The 20,835-nt window shown below is 40.4% G+C and overlaps 1 protein-coding gene across 1 annotated transcript in view; it reads left to right on the top strand.

Moving 5' to 3' along the window:
* The first annotated feature begins 404 nt into the window (after positions 1-404).
* Positions 405-20,835, top strand: part of LOC124128722 — a 44,725-nt gene continuing 24,294 nt past the window's right edge. Inside the window, exon 1 of the mRNA XM_048398925.1 lies at positions 405-581. The gene's annotated coding sequence lies outside the window, so the exon portion shown is untranslated. The remainder of the gene's footprint in view (positions 582-20,835) is intronic.

The raw sequence follows: 20,835 nt of genomic DNA, 5'->3' as shown, positions 1-20,835 counted from the left end.
TTGCATAAATGACTAAATTGTGAATATATTAACTTGGACTCGTCGCGATATGGCTGAAATAATGCCGATGCGACGTTAAATTTTAACTCACTCACTCACTAAGTTTCTAAGTTAAGTCAAAGTTATCCTTTGGTAAGACAATAGATCACGTAGGGCATATGTTGAAGATTTAGGTTTGGGGCTAATCATACCTTAACTCCATTCTAGTGGCATCTTTCCCAATTAAAAAGGTTAAAAAGTCGTTGATAGAAAATAAGACGTGTGTCATTCTTTAAGACGTCAACAGGGTCACCGTCAAATCATGTAGCCTCCCCTATGCTTGTTGAACAGTAAAAATAGTGTGCAATACACTCGTGTGTCATGTGACACAAACCCGTCACTTCTCAGGGTGAAATCGGCGGGGATCAACGTGTGTTGGTGATGTTGGAGTGGAGTCACCTTTCCTTGTAATGGACTTTGTAACTTTATAGATACGAGCATGTCACTATGCACAGGTTAAAACCAGGGAACTTCAAACCGGATATTGGATATGGAGCGTCAACACTTGTGAGGGCGAGATCAACTACATGAGCGATTTGAAGGTAAGCAATACTGTATCCCTGTTACAAATTTAAGTTATGTCCGACATTATGAACATGGATATACATTTACACAAATCTAAAAGGAGGTTATCATTTTTAGAAGATCGTGAAAAGTGCGCGGAAGGCCCATATCGAGATTTGCCAAATTGTAATATAACTGAATGGGCCAGAAGCATAATAATTGGGTCAATCTTACACTGGTCGTTTGCTATTCCGATACATGCATTGAAGTCTCCCATCAGAATTACAGTGTTGTCTTCGGAATACATTTTAACGTTCTCGTTGTAAAGTTGATAGAGGTTATCTCTAACCATTGATTACATTGTCTTGGTGATCATTACTTAAATTAAGACTGTGTTATGACAAGGCACACAAGGACAGGTTACAGCCTCTGTTGTAACGAGCCATGGCCAGTGTTGTTTTTTTAAATTGTACCGCTTAGTGTTAATAGCCTCATAGCTCTGTGGCATGATTGAATTCAGTGTATGTAATGTTTTACGTTATTTGTACGTTAGTCTTCTTTATAAATGTCACGAACACAAACTAACAATGTCTCACAAAAGTCTTAATGCACTGCACATGCCACAAATGATAAAACCTGTTGCATGTCTTTCAGAGTGGGTTAAGTCAGTGCGTGATGTTGTCATTGGTAGAATGCACAAACCAAAATAAGGAAACAGAAACAGATAACATAACTATCACTACATTTATTGTTTAATCAAAGAGCTTGGCATAAGTGACATATGTAATAATATCAAAACATTTGGGGGGGGGGGGGGGGGAGAGGGCTGGGATTTTATCGGGAAAAAAACAAATAGTCCCCGAAAATTCTTGAACAAAAATTAAAATAATGTTCAAAAAAAGAATGTGCCTGTCACCAAAATTGCACTTTTGCAAGGTATTTTTCTTTTCTTTTTAAATTAGGCTAGCATTCTATTGAAAAAAATAAATCGACCCCGAAAAATCCTGAAAAGAATAATCAAATAATGTTGGAAAAATATTTAGATTACATTATTTACATTTTTGCAAGGTGCTTTTCTTTGTAAAAAGTACAAGCTCAAAGTTTTGAATAAACAAATATCTGGGGCTGCGGAATTCATAAACGTTCTTCGAGTGCTTAAAAGGTTTAAAGTCGCAGAAAATTATAGAAATACCCAAAGTTACTCTTAAATCTAAGAGTGTTCTTGAGTCATATTCATAAAAAAAACCTTTAGCACAAATAGTACTCCTTATGGTAAGAGTACTGAGTAGGACATTTAGTGACTTAAGTTTTTCTAACCCTTCAAAATAGCCTCCATTCACTGAAATGAATATGCCACCTGGGAACTTTCAGGGAGTACATGGTGGTATTTGTAGTGAATAAAGTGTCTGTAAGATAATAAATTATTTCCACAAAAGTATTCAATAAACAATTTTAGGTGTGACAGGAAACACACAGGGATGTTGCATACGTAGGCAAAGAGCAACACTGGGCCCTGGTTTGTCAGGCTTTGATTGAAAGATTCAGCTCAAATTATCCACATCCTTTGACTATGATTCTAAAATGGACATTTTACTACATGTTGTAAGTATCACAATGTTTACATATGGCCTAGGTAATACATTCACTTACCAGTGTTGCAAGGATATTCACTTGCATTTTCAGTGAGTTATTGGCTTTTGGGAATCACAAAATAATAATATTTAGGGCGCAGCAATTTGTGGCAGTGTGCTGTGACATCCCTCTCTACGTTTTGATCATTAGTGTGGTTACCCTATGATTTGGGTTGCTCCTAAATTCATACAAAATCACTGAAATATGATAATTGTTTTGATATAACAGTCAAAATAAATATTAATAACATACCTTTTTGTTTTTGTTACTTTCTGAACAGTTTTTTTGTTATTGAGTCACATGACACATCACATGATATGTAATGTTACCTCCAAAGTCAAAGATTACTATTAAGTCTAGCACATGATTTACCTTAGGAACGGTGGAAATTCGATCTAGGAGTTACTCTCAGAAGTTCACTTTGCACTATTTTTTTAATATTTTTTTTTAATTATCTAAATGACTACGTTATACGTAGTCATTTAAATAACACAAATCAGAGCCAAGTTAAACTCTGAGAGTAACTCTTTAGGTTCTACTACACTAAATCAGAACTGGTTGTGACAGTGCAGATCAAGAGACAGACTGTGATTGGATGATATTGTGTAAGATTTTTATGTCTTTTAAATGCACATCCATCCAGTAATTAAAACTGCCCATATTTTTCAATATTTGGTGCTGACTGTTTTAACAAGATGACTTGTGCTTTATGTGAGCACAGATATTTTCAAGTAGGTGATATTTGGTGCGGAACTGGGGTTGGTGTGTTCAGCTTCCTGTACTCAGAAAAGGAGCTGGCTAACCAGGCCAAGATTTGTGTTTTTATTGCACCTTTAAGGCCAGACTGTGCACACATGCAAATGTAATGGCTGATGAATGCCTAGTTATTTTTTAAAAAGATGTAACGTTACTATAGAAGTCTATGGGAAAACAGTTGGTTGTGTGTAACCTGTAGAGGGAATTTCCACTGTTTCTAAGGTAAATCCTGTGCCAGATATGGTTTTGTTGGTTGGTTGGTTTGTTTGTTGTTTTACGCCGCACTCAGCAATATTACAGCTATATGACGGCGGTCTGTAAATAATCGAGTCTGGACCAGACAATCCAGTGATTGATATCATGAGCATCGATCCACGCAATTGGAATATTGCTGAGTGCGGCGTTAAACAAACAAACAAACAAACAAACAAACATCTTCACGTGCAATGTATAACATGTCAAATTCCGAGATTAAAACATGTAGGTTAACCCAGATATTAGGACATACAAAACTGAAATGTGAAATCAATAAATAACCACACACGATCAATAAATCTTCACGGGTCGATATGGTTTTGTAGCTGAAGCTGAAAATATACCTTATTTCGATACAAAATTGTAAGCATGTCTTTATGAATCACTATAAACAGTAACGATACCAGGAGTTCGCGAAAAGGTGAGTGTAACCTGCCCCAATGGTGATACACGTCACAAACACATGCAATGTCAAGTCAATTTTTCACCTTAAACATGGGAAGATTTGGTACAAATAAAAATAGGGAAAAATCAGATATCATTTGTGTCACTGATACGTCAAAATTTGATATGTCATCCACATGCCTACCATAATCCTTTTGAAAGCTTTACTGGGGCATTGAATGTTGTAACCTTGATCAAACATTTTTTCTTTAAGAGTATGACGTTCTTTGAAATCTTGCATTGCACTCTCATACTTAGGTTCTGTGATTGAAACATAATTAATGTGATATCAAAACGCAATATTACGTCACCTCGGAAATTCGCTGGTCTGGCCCTGGCCCCTATGAATGCCCTGGGGTATTTACCTAAATCCTTAAGAGAACAGTGGAGCCGTAAAATAACAATAGATCAAAGGGGGGATTACGGAAAGGGGGTGATACCTCGTGATGACGTCAAAAAATGGCGGTCATAACCTACGTTTTGTGTTTGTCCCTATGGTGATAGCCTTTTTTGATGGGGTCGTGTGACGACATAGTATCGCGGGTGTAACGTCGCGTGATCATTCCTTATAGGGATCGGTGTTGTGTGACGTCATAGAATCGTGGGTGTAACATCGCGTGACCATTCCCTAAGGATGTGCGCGCCTGTGTGTGTGACGTCGTACAACGCATTCTACTCGTGACGTCACAACACGGTGATCATTAGCGTTTTTTCGTTCGTGTCGTCGTAGCATCGTGGAGTTATGTGTGTAAAATCGCGTGACCTTTCACTACGGGTGTGTGTGACGTCGTACAACGCATTCTACTCGTGCCGTCACGACACGGCGATCATAACCGTGGTTTCTAGTGTTTGAGACAAGCGCGTACGGTCAAAAGGACATAACTGTATATACCGGAAGCGGTTACGAACGTAAACACTGACAGTGAGTGGGGGTAATTCTAATGTTTGGTGAGTATCGGTAAGCGATCGACTGTTTTAATCACGTTGCTAGTATATCTGGATAGGTTGTGAGCGTGTAACGGAGCTCGGGGAGGGCAGTTTGAGTCTAGATCTCGAATAAACGAGTTGTGGTGTTACGATATTTCGGCATTCCGATGGTGGTCGTATGTTGTGTGTGTCTCGTCAACCGCAGGAAGCATTATTTTTAATGTGTGGCATCGCAAAATGACCGACAGATGCGGACAACGGTTTGTGTGTGTGTGGTCCGATCATGTCTGCCATATTGTAACGTCGCTGTACGTCGTATTTCAGCGAATCAATGAATAAACTAGCGAGTGTTGTATTCTCGAGGCAAACGTTATAGCATTACAAATTTTGAAGGAGGTCTGTAAATGTCGTGCTGTCAATGTAAAGCTCTCTACAATACTACACCGCAAGACAAATGTATCTAGACACACAAAAACAACCCCGCAGGTCGTCCTGACCGTGTAAAGCTCTCTACAATACTACACCGCAAGACAAATGTATCTAGACACACAAAAACAACCCCGCAGGTCGTACTGACCGTGTAAAGCTCTCTACAATACTACACCGCAAGACAAATGTATCTAGACACACAAAAACAACCCCGCAGGTCGTCCTGACCGTGTAAAGCTCTCTACAATACTACACCGCAAGACAAATGTATCTAGACACACAAAAACAACCCCGCAGGTCGTACTGACCGTGTAAAGCTCTCTACAATACTACACCGCAAGACAAATGTATCTAGACACACAAAAACAACCCCGCAGGTCGTCCTGACCGTGTAAAGCTCTCTACAATACTACACCGCAAGACAAATGTATCTAGACACACAAAAACAACCCCGCAGGTCGTCCTGACCGTGTAAAGCTCTCTACAATACTACACCGCAAGACAAATGTATCTAGACACACAAAAACAACCCCGCAGGTCGTCCTGACCGTGTAAAGCTCTCTACAATACTACACCGCAAGACAAATGTATCTAGACACACAAAAACAACCCCGCAGGTCGTCCTGACCGTGTAAAGCTCTCTACAATACTACACCGCAAGACAAATGTATCTAGACACACAAAAACAACCCCGCAGGTCGTCCTGACCGTGTAAAGCTCTCTACAATACTACACCGCAAGACAAATGTATCTAGACACACAAAAACAACCCCGCAGGTCGTCCTGACCGTGTAAAGCTCTCTACAATACTACACCGCAAGACAAATGTATCTAGACACACAAAAACAACCCCGCAGGTCGTCCTGACCGTGTAAAGCTCTCTACAATACTACACCGCAAGACAAATGTATCTAGACACACAAAAACAACCCCGCAGGTCGTCCTGACCGTGTAAAGCTCTCTACAATACTACACCGCAAGACAAATGTATCTAGACACACAAAAACAACCCCGCAGGTCGTCCTGACCGTGTAAAGCTCTCTACAATACAAGGCAGTAAGACGGCGGTATTCTACCGGAATGAAAAAACATATCATGGGAGGTAGAAAACGATAAGATAGTAAGAGTATGTTTTCAGTTATCAGTGATGGGTCGTTATGCTGGGTTTTGCTGGTGGAAGGTTGTTGTTCTTCGTCGTTGCTGTTGTTGTTCAAGCTGTGGCGAAGAGCTACCATGACATGTGATAGGGCGTTAGTCAGGGCGTAACTGATCTGGAACATGCTATCCACGTTCTTAGACATCTTGTTGTTTGAGCGCACTGGGGACAACTGACGTGTTTGTAGCGCTAAAACAGGGACGGTGGGCAATGACTGGTCCAAGTCACGGCATAGGGTCGACGAATCACGTGGTAGGTTACGCGTTCGAGTATACTAACCCTTTCCAACCCAATTTGCATGGTAATTATGGACGTGCTACTTATAGGACATGATGAAAGCATATACCCAATTTAACCAATTTTGCTCAGATAGACAGGTTGTGTGGACGTCTAGATCTGTGCGTGTGAATATTCCATCATGGCAACACAGATTACAGATAGGTTGGTACTGTTTTATTCCAAATTCAGTTCAGTCAACACTACACTACAGTCATCCATATTGATGACCAGACATTTAACTGTTCCGAACAATATCATATGTATAGCAAGGATGCAACATTCGGAGATTGGGACACAGCCGAGCAGATTTTAAAATGTTCATCACCTGCAGAACAGAAACGATTAGGAAAACGTATTAGACAGTTTAACCAGCGGAAGTGGAACAGTGTAAGCTGTGGTGTGGTACGAAAAGCATCGCTCGTAGAGGCGATTCCTTACGATAAACGTTGGGGTGTTGGACTATCTCTACACGACCCGAATATTATGTGTCCATCGAAATGGAGAGGAGAGAATTTATTAGGGAAAATATTAATGGAAGTCAGAGACATTCTCATGACTGAACAAGCAACGATAACACCCGACCAAACCAGCGACAACAGCAGCAACGACGACATCAAATCATCGGCAGCGAAAAAGAAACAACCGAAACAGAAACCAGCCACTTTCCAAAACGGCAGGAAGAGAAACGCCGTACCGAGCGACGACGACTTCGAAACGCCATCATCCACGATGGGTAAGAATGCGCCTCCCGTCAAGAAACACAAGAAAAGGGCATCCCCGTCGACAGCGAAAGGGGGTGATAGACGAGAGGACTTAAGGTTACTCTCGAAGAATAAATCTAGTACGTCGGCTGTCGACGAAAACCGAGAGGAACAAGAATGAACGGTCGTGCTAGACGTTGAATTGCAGAGACTCGTTGCCGAGATAATGGGTAGTGACAATCCGGTGTGAATTGAACGTTTTACCTATGGACAAACGGGTGGTCCGCCGACGGTGTTTACATGATTGTGACATTGCTATAATGAATGTTCTTGCCATAACAAATGTTTATCGTGTGAAATAAATGAACAGATCGAGTGATCCGTTGAAATGTATCCTACTATCCGGTTGTTATTCTCCTGTCCAGCGGCGAACACGCTATACCACGAGTCTTGGTCTCGGGTTGGTAATGGTGAGTCAACTCGGGTAGCCTAGTGGTTAAAGCGTTCTCTCGTCACGCAGAAGACCCGGGTTCGATTCCCGACATGGGTACAATGTGTGAAACCAATTTCTGGTGTCCCCCGCCGTGATATTGCTGGAATATGCTAAAAGCGGCGTAAAACCATATTCACTCACTCACTCACTCACTCACTTAAAACATTCCGTCATACTTTCAGAACGAGCTATCATACTTTTAAAACGGTCCGTCAAACTTTTAAAACGGTCCGTCATACTTTAAGAAAGGACTGTCACATTTTTGGAATGGTCTCTCAAACTTTTGGTTGGGTTATACATTCTACCATCTTTTTTAGTAGTAAAATGTGTTGTAAAGACACACGACCAATGGCATACTTTCGGAACGGTCTGTCATACTTTTGACACGATCTGTCACGCTTTTAGAACACTCTGACATACTTTTAAAATGGTTTGTCTCACGTTTGTTAAACTCGTGCACGATTTAAGCGTGGTCTTGTACAATTAAGGCGACTTCATCTTTATAATAAGACCATTCTCGTGGAGAGACCAGTTGCGTCAAGACCCCAGGGCTGGTAAGAAGTTGTAGTGTTCGTCGTCTGTTAACAAAAAATAGCTTATTGGAGAGTAACACCGCACATTTTTAGTAGTAGTAGTACCGACCTGTCACATTTCTAGTGAGGTGCGACCTGTTTTAGATAGGTGTATCTCCTAAACTAGCTTTCATGCACTGTTTCACTACAGGTGCGTACGAGACATTAGACGAAAGCGCTGACATTGGTAAGAAATCGTAGTGATCGTCAACTGTTCCTGTTAACAAACAATAGCGTATGGGAGAATAACCCCTTGCATTATGATTTTTGGTTTGGTTTGGTTTGTTGTTTAACGCCGCACTCAGCAATATTCCAGCTATATGACGGCGGTCTGTAAATAATCAAGTCTAGACCAGACAATCCAGTGATTGATATCATGAGCATCGATCCACGCAATTGGGATCGATGACATGCATCAACCAAGTCAGCGAGCCTGACCACCCGATCCCGTTAGTCGCCTTTTACGACAAGCATAGTCACCTATTACGGCTAGCATGGGTTGCTGAAGACCTATTCTACCCCGGAATCTTCACGGGCCCGCTGCATTATGAGTAATAATACAGATTCGCCAGTCCGAAAAACGTCAGGTAATACACCGTAGATTTGCCACATCCCCTGAAAGTAGACAGAAAGAATAATCATTGAGTGGACGTTAGTAGTCCACAGCTACCCCTGACATGGGATCCTTTACCGCCTCCTCATTATTCTTTCGGGGCGTATATTACGTTTCCTGTCCGTGAGTGAGGGTATAAAGACAGGGTAGTGGTCAAGGAGGGATATGGTTTAGAAACTAAACTAAACTGCAAAGGAATTATACAGTGACAGGACGTATGGATAGTATGAACAGTACCGTAAATGTGCGGATGCAGGATGTTCGGTATCGCTACATTTGTGCTCGAGACAGTAGACAATTGCGTTGACGGTGCCAAAGTATTCCGTTAGAACCCAGAACGAGCGCCGTGGCCCATACGTGTTCAAAGTTTTCAAAGGAGCAGCTCTTCCACAATATCGGACATTATAGACGATCGGTTAGTCGGTCACACTCTGTCACCTCTGTTCACTCTAATACTTGTCCAAAGGACATGTTGAACGATGTAGTACACGTGAGAGATAAGAATGCTTTAACATTTGACGAAATACGTTCTGTAACTATTCTTATAACAGTCGATACCGGGTGGCTCGTGTCATTCGCTAGTGGTCAGTCGGTGGTGATACTTCATTTTTAAAATGGAAGGGTAGAAGCATACTACTCGTGGAAATAATGTACGAGGGTCGTAGGGGTCGCATACCAGTGTATGTCGGGATGCATTACGGTCAGGGGGATGCTGGTCTGGGGAATGTTCCAGATATCCAATACCTGTCTTTAAAATCTGACGAGATACGTTCTGTAACTCAGAGGATGGCGGGGCGACCCGTGTCATTCGCTAGCGGTCGGTCGGTGATACTACATTCTAAAATGGAAGGGTAGAAGTATACTACTCGTGGAAATAATGTACGAGGGTCGTTGGGGTCGCATACCCGTGTATGTCGGCAGGCATCACGGTCAGGGTGATGCTGGTCTGAGGAATGTTCTAGGCGCTATACACTGCAAACACGAAAACGGCGGGTTTTTTTCCGTATATGGCCATTGGACGGGAAAACGACGTTATTTGGATGCTTTCAAACCATCGTTTTTCCGTCCAAATAACGACGTTATTTGACATCGGAATTTACTGGGAGAGAACAATATCATCAAGCTCCTCCCTTTCTTGATTGACATTGTCAATCAAGCAACAGCGTCTACCGGTATTCCTACTTCTCAGATTTCATTGGTCAGTTCTCGCGTGTTAGATTACAGGCCCGAGTTTGACGCTGTACTCGAAGCGCTTAGCGGAAGTACTGAAATCAATCGTTCTGCGCATGCGGATTGCTTAATGCCTTGTCCAAATTTTCCCTTCTGTGCATGCGCGATTTCGCGTATTGTTTCCACTATGTCACAACTATTTGACAATGATTCATAAACAGTCTCGTGATAAGTTCGGAATCGTACAATGTCGCTTTTATATATGGCACGTACTTGATCGGCACGCATTTCCCATTAACTAATACAATGATAACGGTAATAATTTTAGTCAAATAATTAGGAAAGCGCAAGGCTCAGGAACGTCTGAGTATAGGAAAAGGATTTATACTTTCGAAAGTTATATAATCGTCAAATACGCAAACGAATATCAACCGGCTTTTAAAACTTATTTTTGTAGAAGGTGATCTTGGTGTATATTGCCAGATATTATATGCATATACATTTTAACGATATTGCTTATTTTACTGTTTATTAATAGTTTTAAGGTTCGTCCGCCTTATTGACGGGATTCAACTTTCTCATTTGTACATGAATTGAATTTAATTATTAGATGTTGTCTATACTCTAATCTGGACGTACTACTCATTGTTCTATTTATGTCATCCTATATATATATATCAGATATACATTAACGCATGTTACCGTTCTAAAGTCATACTCTCATATAACCATATATTGTTCATAGTATCAAAGTTTAATCAACAATATCAAGAGCAGCAATTTAAACTACTGAAACACCCAAACACAAGGCTGTTATCAAGCGCTAGTGCAGACGTGATGCATCGTAAAAACTGTATCGTGATGTCTTCAGAAATACAATTTCTTGCAACATTTATACTACGAGATAGTAAGCCTAACGCTTACTCACCGGTGGAACGTAGATAATATCGCTAATATAGCTATAGATATCACGTATTTGAATGTTAATACTAAAGACAAACACTCATTATTTTTGCAGTGATGATATAACATTTATACACGTTTATTGGTGACTTTCATCAGTTTTGCTATTCATTTTAATAACTTTGTTTTCACATATACAAGTAGCAATACCCGACTAGCCTGTCATACATAATTATGGGGCAGTTTTCAATATTGTACTGACTTACTCTGGTGTTCCTGAGCAAAGCTTATTGGCTTGGGTGTTATACCCCGTTTTTCTGGTAATCCTATCATTACTTTATTTTTATCGAATGACACCCTGTTCTCTGAATGACGGCTCCGTGACTATCCATAACAATTAAGATGAACATTCAGGTCAAGTACATGAATGAGTTTGTTTTGACGCCACAGTCAATCAAAGAACAATGCTGTGCGGTTTGATTACACACTTCTACCAGGTCGAACATCGTGGATCTTTATTTTCTACCTAAGGAGAATCACGCACGCACGCACGCACGCACGCACGCACGCACGCACGCACGCACGAACAACGGACCTAAATAACCTGGACAGGAAATACTGCTGATAGCCTCTGATCAACCACGCCGCGCTACCACAGAATGTTCGTCCAACTCTGAGGGGGCATTCTCAGTAGCTTCAAACGCGCTGAAATGTTTTCGCCTTGCATCCAAGATGGTGGACAAGTGAAATCGTATGATATTTGGCTATTTTAGGTCGATATGTCTTTTTGGATTACCCAATAAAGTCAATTCATTGTTACACGGTTGTGAAGAATCTTACAACTTTATAACACTTATTCATCTCCATCTCCAATAGAGCTACTCGTACTCACATAAAATTGTAGTTATTATGTCACTGTTTTATTTCTTTAAAATATATTACGTGTTCATCAATAACAATTAAGATGAACATTCAAATGAATAAGTGTGTTTTACGCCAAAATCAGTCAAAGACCAAAGTTGTCCGGTTTGATGACACACAATCTACCAGGTACCACATTATGTTCACCCGATCCCCATTTAAGTCTTCTCTGTTTGGATATTCCTGCCGAAAAGCCCCCATGTCCCTGGGAATCTTATTGATACATTCATGCGCGGCATTCTCTACCTTAGGTGAGGTGAAATTGGGTTTAACGTCGCGTCCAAGATTATTGCACTTATATAGCGACGTGCATGCACGTGTATGTGTGTGTGTGGTTGCTTGTACTAGTCCGGACTGATGCCGATTTATAGTGCTAGCTCACTGAGATACCATGCCGCAGTTTAACATGAATACCCTACTCAGACACAGTATACTGACTCCGAGCCGACCAGTCCTTGTTTTAGCCCCTTAATGCCGAGCGCCAGACAGGGTAACAACAAATACAATCTTTTAACGTCTTTTTGTATGACGCGGCCCGGGATCGAACCCTGGACCTTCCGCTCTCCGGGCGGACCATTCTCTACCTTAAGAAGATCATAGTTAACATGCTTATCCAACTCGAACTATCATCACGCGCAAGATGAATGTTTTATGTAATATCCAACACACACACACACACACACACACACACACACACACGCACGCACGCACGCACGCACGCACGCACGCACACACGCACGCACGCACGCACGCACGCATGCACATCGCTATAAAAGTGCAATAATCGTGGACGCGACGTTAAACCCCATTTCACCTCACCTCACTGTGCAATTTGTAATTTGTGACCACCATGTTCCAATCGTCTCAGTGATCGAACTATCGGGAAGTAAATGTAACTTGTGTAAACTGCTGGGCAAAAGTAAGTATACACCCATGTTTGATGGTGGTTAAAAATGAAACAAACAAGAAATGGTTATCCGATGGAGATATATTTGCTTCGGGTATCTTAGGCGATACTACATGCATCATATCAATGAGTGTCTCACAACAGGTGACGTGCACATGACGTCTTAATTAAGGAACACGGGGGTCGCAATTTCACTGTACACAGGAGTGATATTAGAATGACAGGCATTTTCTTTTGCCCGGTTGTGTGTGTGTGTATATATATATATATGCAAGGTGTGTGTGTGTACACACACACACACACACACACACAGGGAATATAATTTTAAACAGTTTGAGAATTGGTGTCGTTATTTTCTTTTACTGTTCTAATATATTTTATACTGTACAGAAGTAATGAATAGTTTCCTAGACAGAAAGCATGATCTATGAAACGGTTTCTGGTAGTTCGTGAGACTATTTGGATGACATCCACCTCGTGTCTGTAATCCGACTATCCCCTCTCCCTGGTAAGTTACATTATGTCAAGAGGTCTTTGTGTGTCAAGGACGTAAGAAAATCAGCTGATGCCCGATGCTGAAGAACCGTGTGTAACAGCTGACCGACTTGGTATTTTTCTTCACTGACAGAAACTGGAAAAACTGACACACAGCTATTATAAAAAAAATTAAAAAACCTGATCAAATAGATGCCCTTCATGAATCTCTGTGTGGAGTACCGTATATACCTGTGATAACGATACCGGTGGCGATGCTGATACTGATGGTGGTGGTTATGATAATGATGGTGACGACGATGATGATGGTGATGATGATGATGGTGATGGTGATGGTGATGGTAAAAGTGTTCGCTCCTCGTGCCGAAAGTCCAGGTTCGATTCTCTGCATATCATAGGGAATCCCCCCTATATTGTTGGAATATTGCTAAGGCGGCGTAAAATCCGACTCACTCACAAACTCTCATAAATTACTGTGCCATTGCTTACCACGGTTCTGCAGATGGCACCGGAGTATGTCAATACAATCAATATAACAAGTAAATCAATCAATAAAACAACTCAATCAAACAATTTAATAAAACAACTCAATCAAACAATTTAATAAAACAACTCAATCAGCTAACTCAATCAATCTACCAATCAATTAACTCACTGGTATCACACCTGTGATCCCTGGCGATAAGAAATATGGCATTGTATAATAGGTAAAGTACAGATTCTCGTACTTTTTAGGGTTGAGATAATAGACGTTGATGGTTTGATTATCAATGGAAAAATTAAAGCCAAAACTTATCTTATGAATTATTGGGTAATGGGCAATGGGCAATTGGCAAACGGGAGGCCGGGGTAATTAGCGCCAATTACCTGTTGGCTTCCCTTGTTACGTTTCCTCCTTTGCTATCTTTTTACTTTTGTTGTTCTTACAGGTAGATATATATCTTCTCTGCCTCATAGCGTTAATTCACCTGATGAAGGAGTAAGTTTTTACTCCGAACGTTGTGTTCCTCATAATAAAGACGTTGACATCCATACATTTTCATGTATCACTTCTTAATGCCTTCAAAGCCTCAATCTAGCTTTGTTTTTAAATGTGAAGATACTTGCGTGGAATATAATATGGTCATGCCTATAAACATTTGGGTCTTTTTCTACATGAGCATTTAGACATAAATTTTACAGCTGAGGAAATTGCTAAATCTGCAGGGATGAAGTACACTTTATAGCAAGCTGTGATCTTTATTCACACTTAAGATATTCGTAATGGAGATCTGTAACTGAAGTTTATCGTAATTTTCCGCAACTCTCACCTCCTGACCAGCTGAACATCTTAGTGCATTCTGATGCCATTGTAAAATTCCAGGCTGCCCTTTTTTCTGTGATGTTTTGACGGATGAAATCTATTGCGTTATAATACTCTCTGTTTGCTGATAATTAATATGTACATGTTGTAAAATATTTACGATATTTTAAACGTGTAATTCGATGCATGCAGTGCAATGTGAACATGAGTGCGGATGCATGAAGGCGGTTATAGTTATAGTGCGATGGATGTAGGGGAATGGTAGGAGGGTGTATGTATGTAAGCACGAATGCCGATACATGAAGGCGGATATAGTTATAGTTCGATGGATGTTGGGGAATGGTGGAAGGATGGATTATGTATGTAAGCATTCGCATGTATCCATGATGGCTGACGTAGACATAATGAGATGGTTGTAGGGATAAAGGGAAAAGATGAATGTGATGTGTGTGCGCGTGCGTGCGTTGTGATACGAGGGTTGGCGAACATGTAGTGAGATGATTGTGTAAGTAAGTTAAGTGATTGAGGATGTGGCAGGTATGAGTATTGATACATGCAGACTTGGGGTTGGGGGACTGGATGTGCCTGTACTGATGTCTTTTGTTTCATTCACTTAAAATGTTTTCTTTTACTCAGTAAATCGTTTACGCATTTTAATGACCGAAAATGTGGTGTCTCAAAGGTCATACTGGCCGGGCATTCTACATATCTACCCGAACTACGTAGCCATTTTTATGCTGTACAGTTCTTCTTCTTCTTCTTCTTCTTCTTCTTCTTCTTCTTCACACACACACACACACACACACACACACACACACACACACACACACACACACACACACACACACACACACACACACACACACACGCACGCACGCACGCACGCACACACACACACACACAATCGTTTCATTAAATGTATCCTCGAGAGTCAGTAAAAAACTAGAAATAACTGCCTTTGTTCTGTAAATTTCACCAAGTTTCAGCTTTCGCCTCTTCCTTTGTGTAATGAGGTTTCACATTTGTAAAATGATCTCTGTTATCTGTCTGTACCATCAACTGCCCTCACCCCCTGCAGTTTTCCTGTCCCATATTGCCAAGCAGGTGACCCACAAGGAGGAATAAGGCCCTCCCTCGGTCCAGAAGCATGAGTTATACTGTGCCTACCACAGTAAGTTGTGAATACGTAGCCTTGCTGTGGCCAAACATTTTGTATCAATTTGGCAAACTTTCATCTTGATATATCAGTTGAATCCCACTTGACCTTTGAAGATCCGGGTAAGAATAGGTCTTCGGCAACCCATGCTTGCCGTTATAGGCGACTATGCTTGTCCAAAAACCAAGACAGGTACGCGATAAATCGCAAAGAACAAAGAAGAAGGAAGCGATATATATTTCACGATAAAACATTGTTCTATCATGACGTCATTTATGGAGATTCGCACATGTACTCGCAACTTGAGGACTTCGTAAATTTGACGTTATTTGTGAGAGGGAAGTATCTAGTGAGTTGTTCCCAATAGATGTAGCTGGGGAAGGTAGATAAATGAATGCCGGAACAATCGCATCCGAAAGTGAGAGCGATATGACAATCGGTATTGGGAGAAAAGGTACATATAATCGCCGAGAAAAGTGTGCGAATATGCGGGAAAGTCCTAAATTAATTCAAACCCTCCTGTTCATAAAATGGATTTATCTGGCAATGACGCCGTCGGATTCTATTTAAGTACGGGTAAATATTTTTCTTATATTGATATCTCATATAAGAAATAAACGAGTCGTGGTCGTTGTGTATCGTACAATAAACAACTCCCACTCGCGGTTTGTTTCTTAATTACATGACCATATACACTGACATTATATCACATGTTTATCAGTTGACAAAAACGACATAAGCCGTTCCATCATCACAAGAAACCCTTGCCAAAAGTAGCGCCAACTGCACGATTCCGACAACATCAGGAGCATGTTTCATTATTCACCATAAAAAATGATGACACTGGGTGCTTGCCAAAAGGCGAGTTCATCCCGATCCACTAGTGGCGCCCACCACAAACACACGCAAAGGCAAGCCAATTGATCACCCGAAAAGGCACGGAAACACATGGCACAAGTCAAAAAAGAGAAATGCATCAGACATCAGTTTGGCCATTGATACGTCAAACCTGGAAATGCCGTCTACACGTCCAACACAAACCCAAGCCAGGACCCGAATCCTTTGAACCCGCCCAAACAACCCCCTGAGCACGAAGCTTGCCGAAATCCAAAGTTCTGTTTATAACAATACATTTTCCCCTAACCTAAAGTAATCTATACTAGTTCTGAAGTAAATCGTATTTACCCGCATGCATCGCCGTATATCATATATTGCCGATAAACAGAATATGCACACTTTCTGACAGTAATGTGTGATAAGTCACGCACCAAACCTTTACTCTCGATATACATGTTGCTCTTACTTAAAACACTATTGGGCTAACAAGATACGTATATTAAAGTGCCCTGCTTTCCTAATGTGCTATCATTTCAATTTGAAATAATGACATAAATAGTTACCACTCATCCTTCAATATTTTTCAAGGTCGGGTTAATCACAAACATATTTGAATATATGCAACATATGTGGACATATATGTATGGACATTTGGATGAATATAGATAAACCTCCTTGTAGATAGTGATCGTAGATGATTGTAGAAAGTGCATGAAGAAACTGGAATAATTATGTGAGTAATCGAGTAAATACCACGTTTAGCAATATTCAGCCATATTGCGATATTGGTTTCCAACATACAAGACGGACCATGAAATTATGACTTGAATTTGGACCTGGCTTTCTGGTGTGATGTAACACCCCATAATCTCCCGTAGAAAAAGAGCTAAACGCACGAATAAAGATCACGAGATGAAACTGATGTATACATCTGGACATATATTTGCGTAGTATTACAACGTTAATTCATCAGTATATGTGTATTTTGCGCAAAAGGATATTGTACGATCGACGCTGACATGCGCATTTAACCTATTCACCAGTGCTGTAATATTTAATTCATTTGTCTTTTGATACATATCGATAGGAACATGGAGAGTCTGAAATATAGACATGCATGGGATCTGTTGGATAGTTGTACTTCACGGTTAGACTAACGCTTAGTCTCTGAAAATATATTATTTTGGTTAAAACGAGAAACTATATTTAAATTTAAAAGGAGCCCAAGTGAGATGGAAATTTCAGCCTGAACCTGTTGAACATCTGGGCTTGTTTCATTTGGGGCTATAGCATTGCAGTAAGGCCTGGGCGGAAGGGAACATAATATGGTTCAGGGACTGTGAGACAAACTACTTCACGGTCTGTATCGCCGTCGTGATCTTTAGAGCTACGAAATTAGAGCCATCTAAGACAGCAACTCGACACCTGTTTGTACCCATCAAATACCAGTCACTACTTCTCTCTCCAAACGAAAAATATACGAAAAATATCGGGTGTATATTTTTAATCCTTCTATTTCCAATTTAGATACATGATTTAACTTTAAAGTAATTATATGTATCTCATGTTTAAAAATGTATTGTAGGTATCTGTGATTCTGGTACCGTTTTGTCGCCATTGTGTAGCTTTTGTGGAGTTATTATGAATATCAAATACATGTCTTGAAATATAGACTTGTAAAAGAGTTCATCAATGAACCATATGCAGTCTAACCCATTTAATTGGCGTGTATGGATATATTATCCATTTACTTATACACAGTTATTATGAACATATACAGAATTTCATTGTACCTTATTATTAAAAAAAATACCAGTGAAGATCCGGGTTAGAATAGGCCTTTAACAACCCATGCTTGTACGAAGGCGACTAACGTAATCGGGTGGTCAGACTCGCTGACTAATAATAAATCATTTCTCACAGTATAGATCATATTCGTATATATCACTATCTGATGTTAAGCTTTTATTGCAGAAATTATAATGAATTCAAAATATAGAAAGATACACAATTTGCCATTATTTGAAATGCAATATTTCTCAACTATTAAACTATACAAAGTATAATATAATGATTAGAATGCCTGTAACGGACAGTGTTTAAGAAAGAAATATTAGTCGATTAGTCCCATTTTTCAGATATGCGCTTCAGTTGTATTATTGTATATCTCCAGATAGATGTTTACATTGTAGTTCTCATTATTTGTGGATAATTCAAAAAGCAACATAGAAAATATAAATTCTACCATGACGAAAGAATACAGAGTATACAATAACTCGCAATTGTTCAAACAGAGATTTCAAATCACAATAACATATCTGATATAAACAGAGGTGGTGCTGCTTGAGTCTCTACATTGTGCCCTTGTTCGTGAGCCATTGTTCTATTCAGCAAACAACCCAAACCCGAAACTCCACAATATATCCGATTACACTGACCCAAGCTGGCCCCAGCTGGATTCTCTCAAACGCCAGTTCTCCATGCGATACTGACACCCTTGTAGGTCAACCAGACCATAGAGAACAAATTTAAAAGGAATCCAGCTCAAGTCTAGAACGATTTGACAAACCCAGATTGCCTCAATTCTATCAATGGAAGTAAGCATTAATAAAACAATATTGTTCTTGCATCCTTTAGATTATATTTTGTAGATACATATTTTGAACTACGAAAACTGTACTGACACCGGTACTGTCCCTGTTGAAGCTGTGTATAGCTCGGGGGCGGTCGGGTAGCCTAGTGGTTAAAGCGTTCGCTCGTCACGCCGAAGACCCGGGTTCGATTCCCGACATGGGTACAATGTGTGAAGCCCATTTCTGGTGTCCCCCGCCGTGATATTGCTGGAATATTGCTAAAAGCGGCGTAAAACCATACTCACTCACTCACTATTTATAGCTCGAATAAGAATTTCGAATTATCGTCCATTGTTCGATGTCAATACATTGATGAAAAGTGAGGATATCATATAGTAATCGTTGATGCCGCGCTACACTATAATAAACATTATAATCAAGTTGACTAGTATGTACATTACTACAGTGAACATGTACCTGATCATGCCCTTCGTAATATCAAATACTAATATGTGATTGTGTGATGAATTTAACTGGATCATTGGTGACATGTGATATTAATATTCCATCAATTTCTTTCCTGGTTGGTCTATCCATGTCTACAAAATGAATTAAAAATTAAAAAGGAGGACAGAACAATTCTTAATTTCAGGCTAGAGCTGTGGAAATCTAGACTTTCCCAATCATTGTAGCTTTGCGTTGGTCTCATTTTTTACTTTATTCTCTTGGGCCTACGTCACAGCTCATACCACACAATAACAAGACCAGTTTGCCCCCCTCCGGAGCTCCTGGATTTTGGTTATATCATCTAACATGGCCAACTCTGCTGAACATAATCAGTGAGGGGTCCTTTATCAACCCTATTTGACCGCTTATAAAAATCGTATATATATCTCCTCAAAGCTGGTTAATATATATTTTTGCTGCTGAATATTCGAAACAGAGTGACTGAGTTGGTACTACACATGTATACGGTTCCATTTGAAATGACTGCAGCGCTCCATTATGAAAACAAATTGTTTTAACGCCGCTCTCAGCAGAATTCCAGTGATATATGACGCGGTCTGTTGTATATGAAATAAATGCAAATTGAATCTTGAATCTTGAAAGTTGTAGCCCTTCCGCAAAGCAGTATCACATGCAGTATACAGTATATCAACTGCAATATACTGTGTACAACATGCAGTATACTGTGAGTCGCGAGCTCCGCGTTGGGCTGGAGCACCCATTTCCTGCCCCTCTCCCTTCGGCAAACACCTCATGGGAGGTGTTACGAGGTCACTCGTCAGTTGTCTGATACGGTCAAGAGTAAGATCTTCCGGACGATCACTGCACTAGAGGAATGTGGATTGTTGATGAGGTACAACGTGTTTGGAACTGGGAGTTGAACACTAAGCACTCATAGAGAAGAGCTAACCATAAAACGTTATGGACTCGCGGCCGGACTTGTGTTTTCAATTCAAGACGCACATGTATCAGGTTGAACTTCTACGACGGAGATAACTTGGTTACCGCTCCCTAACTGTAACATTAACTGCACTTTACGCCTCTTATACACATTTGTGATGGGGCGACAATGCGACAACGAGACATATTTTGACATTGAAAAATGTCGCGTTACGGCATTGTCGCCCTTTTGTAAAATATAGAAAAAGATTATTCAAAGAGCGACAATGCGACAACGCGACAATGCGACAAATGGCCAAAATGTTGGCGTTGTCGAATGGTCACGCTTTGGTTAATTTTGACACGTTTTGCTAGTTTTTGTAA

The sequence above is a fragment of the Haliotis rufescens genome, unplaced genomic scaffold, assembly GCF_023055435.1.
Source record: "Haliotis rufescens isolate VD_foot unplaced genomic scaffold, xgHalRufe1.0.p SCAF_19, whole genome shotgun sequence".
Classification (NCBI taxonomy): Eukaryota; Metazoa; Mollusca; class Gastropoda; order Lepetellida; family Haliotidae; genus Haliotis; species Haliotis rufescens.
This window is presented reverse-complemented; position numbering and strand designations above follow the sequence as displayed.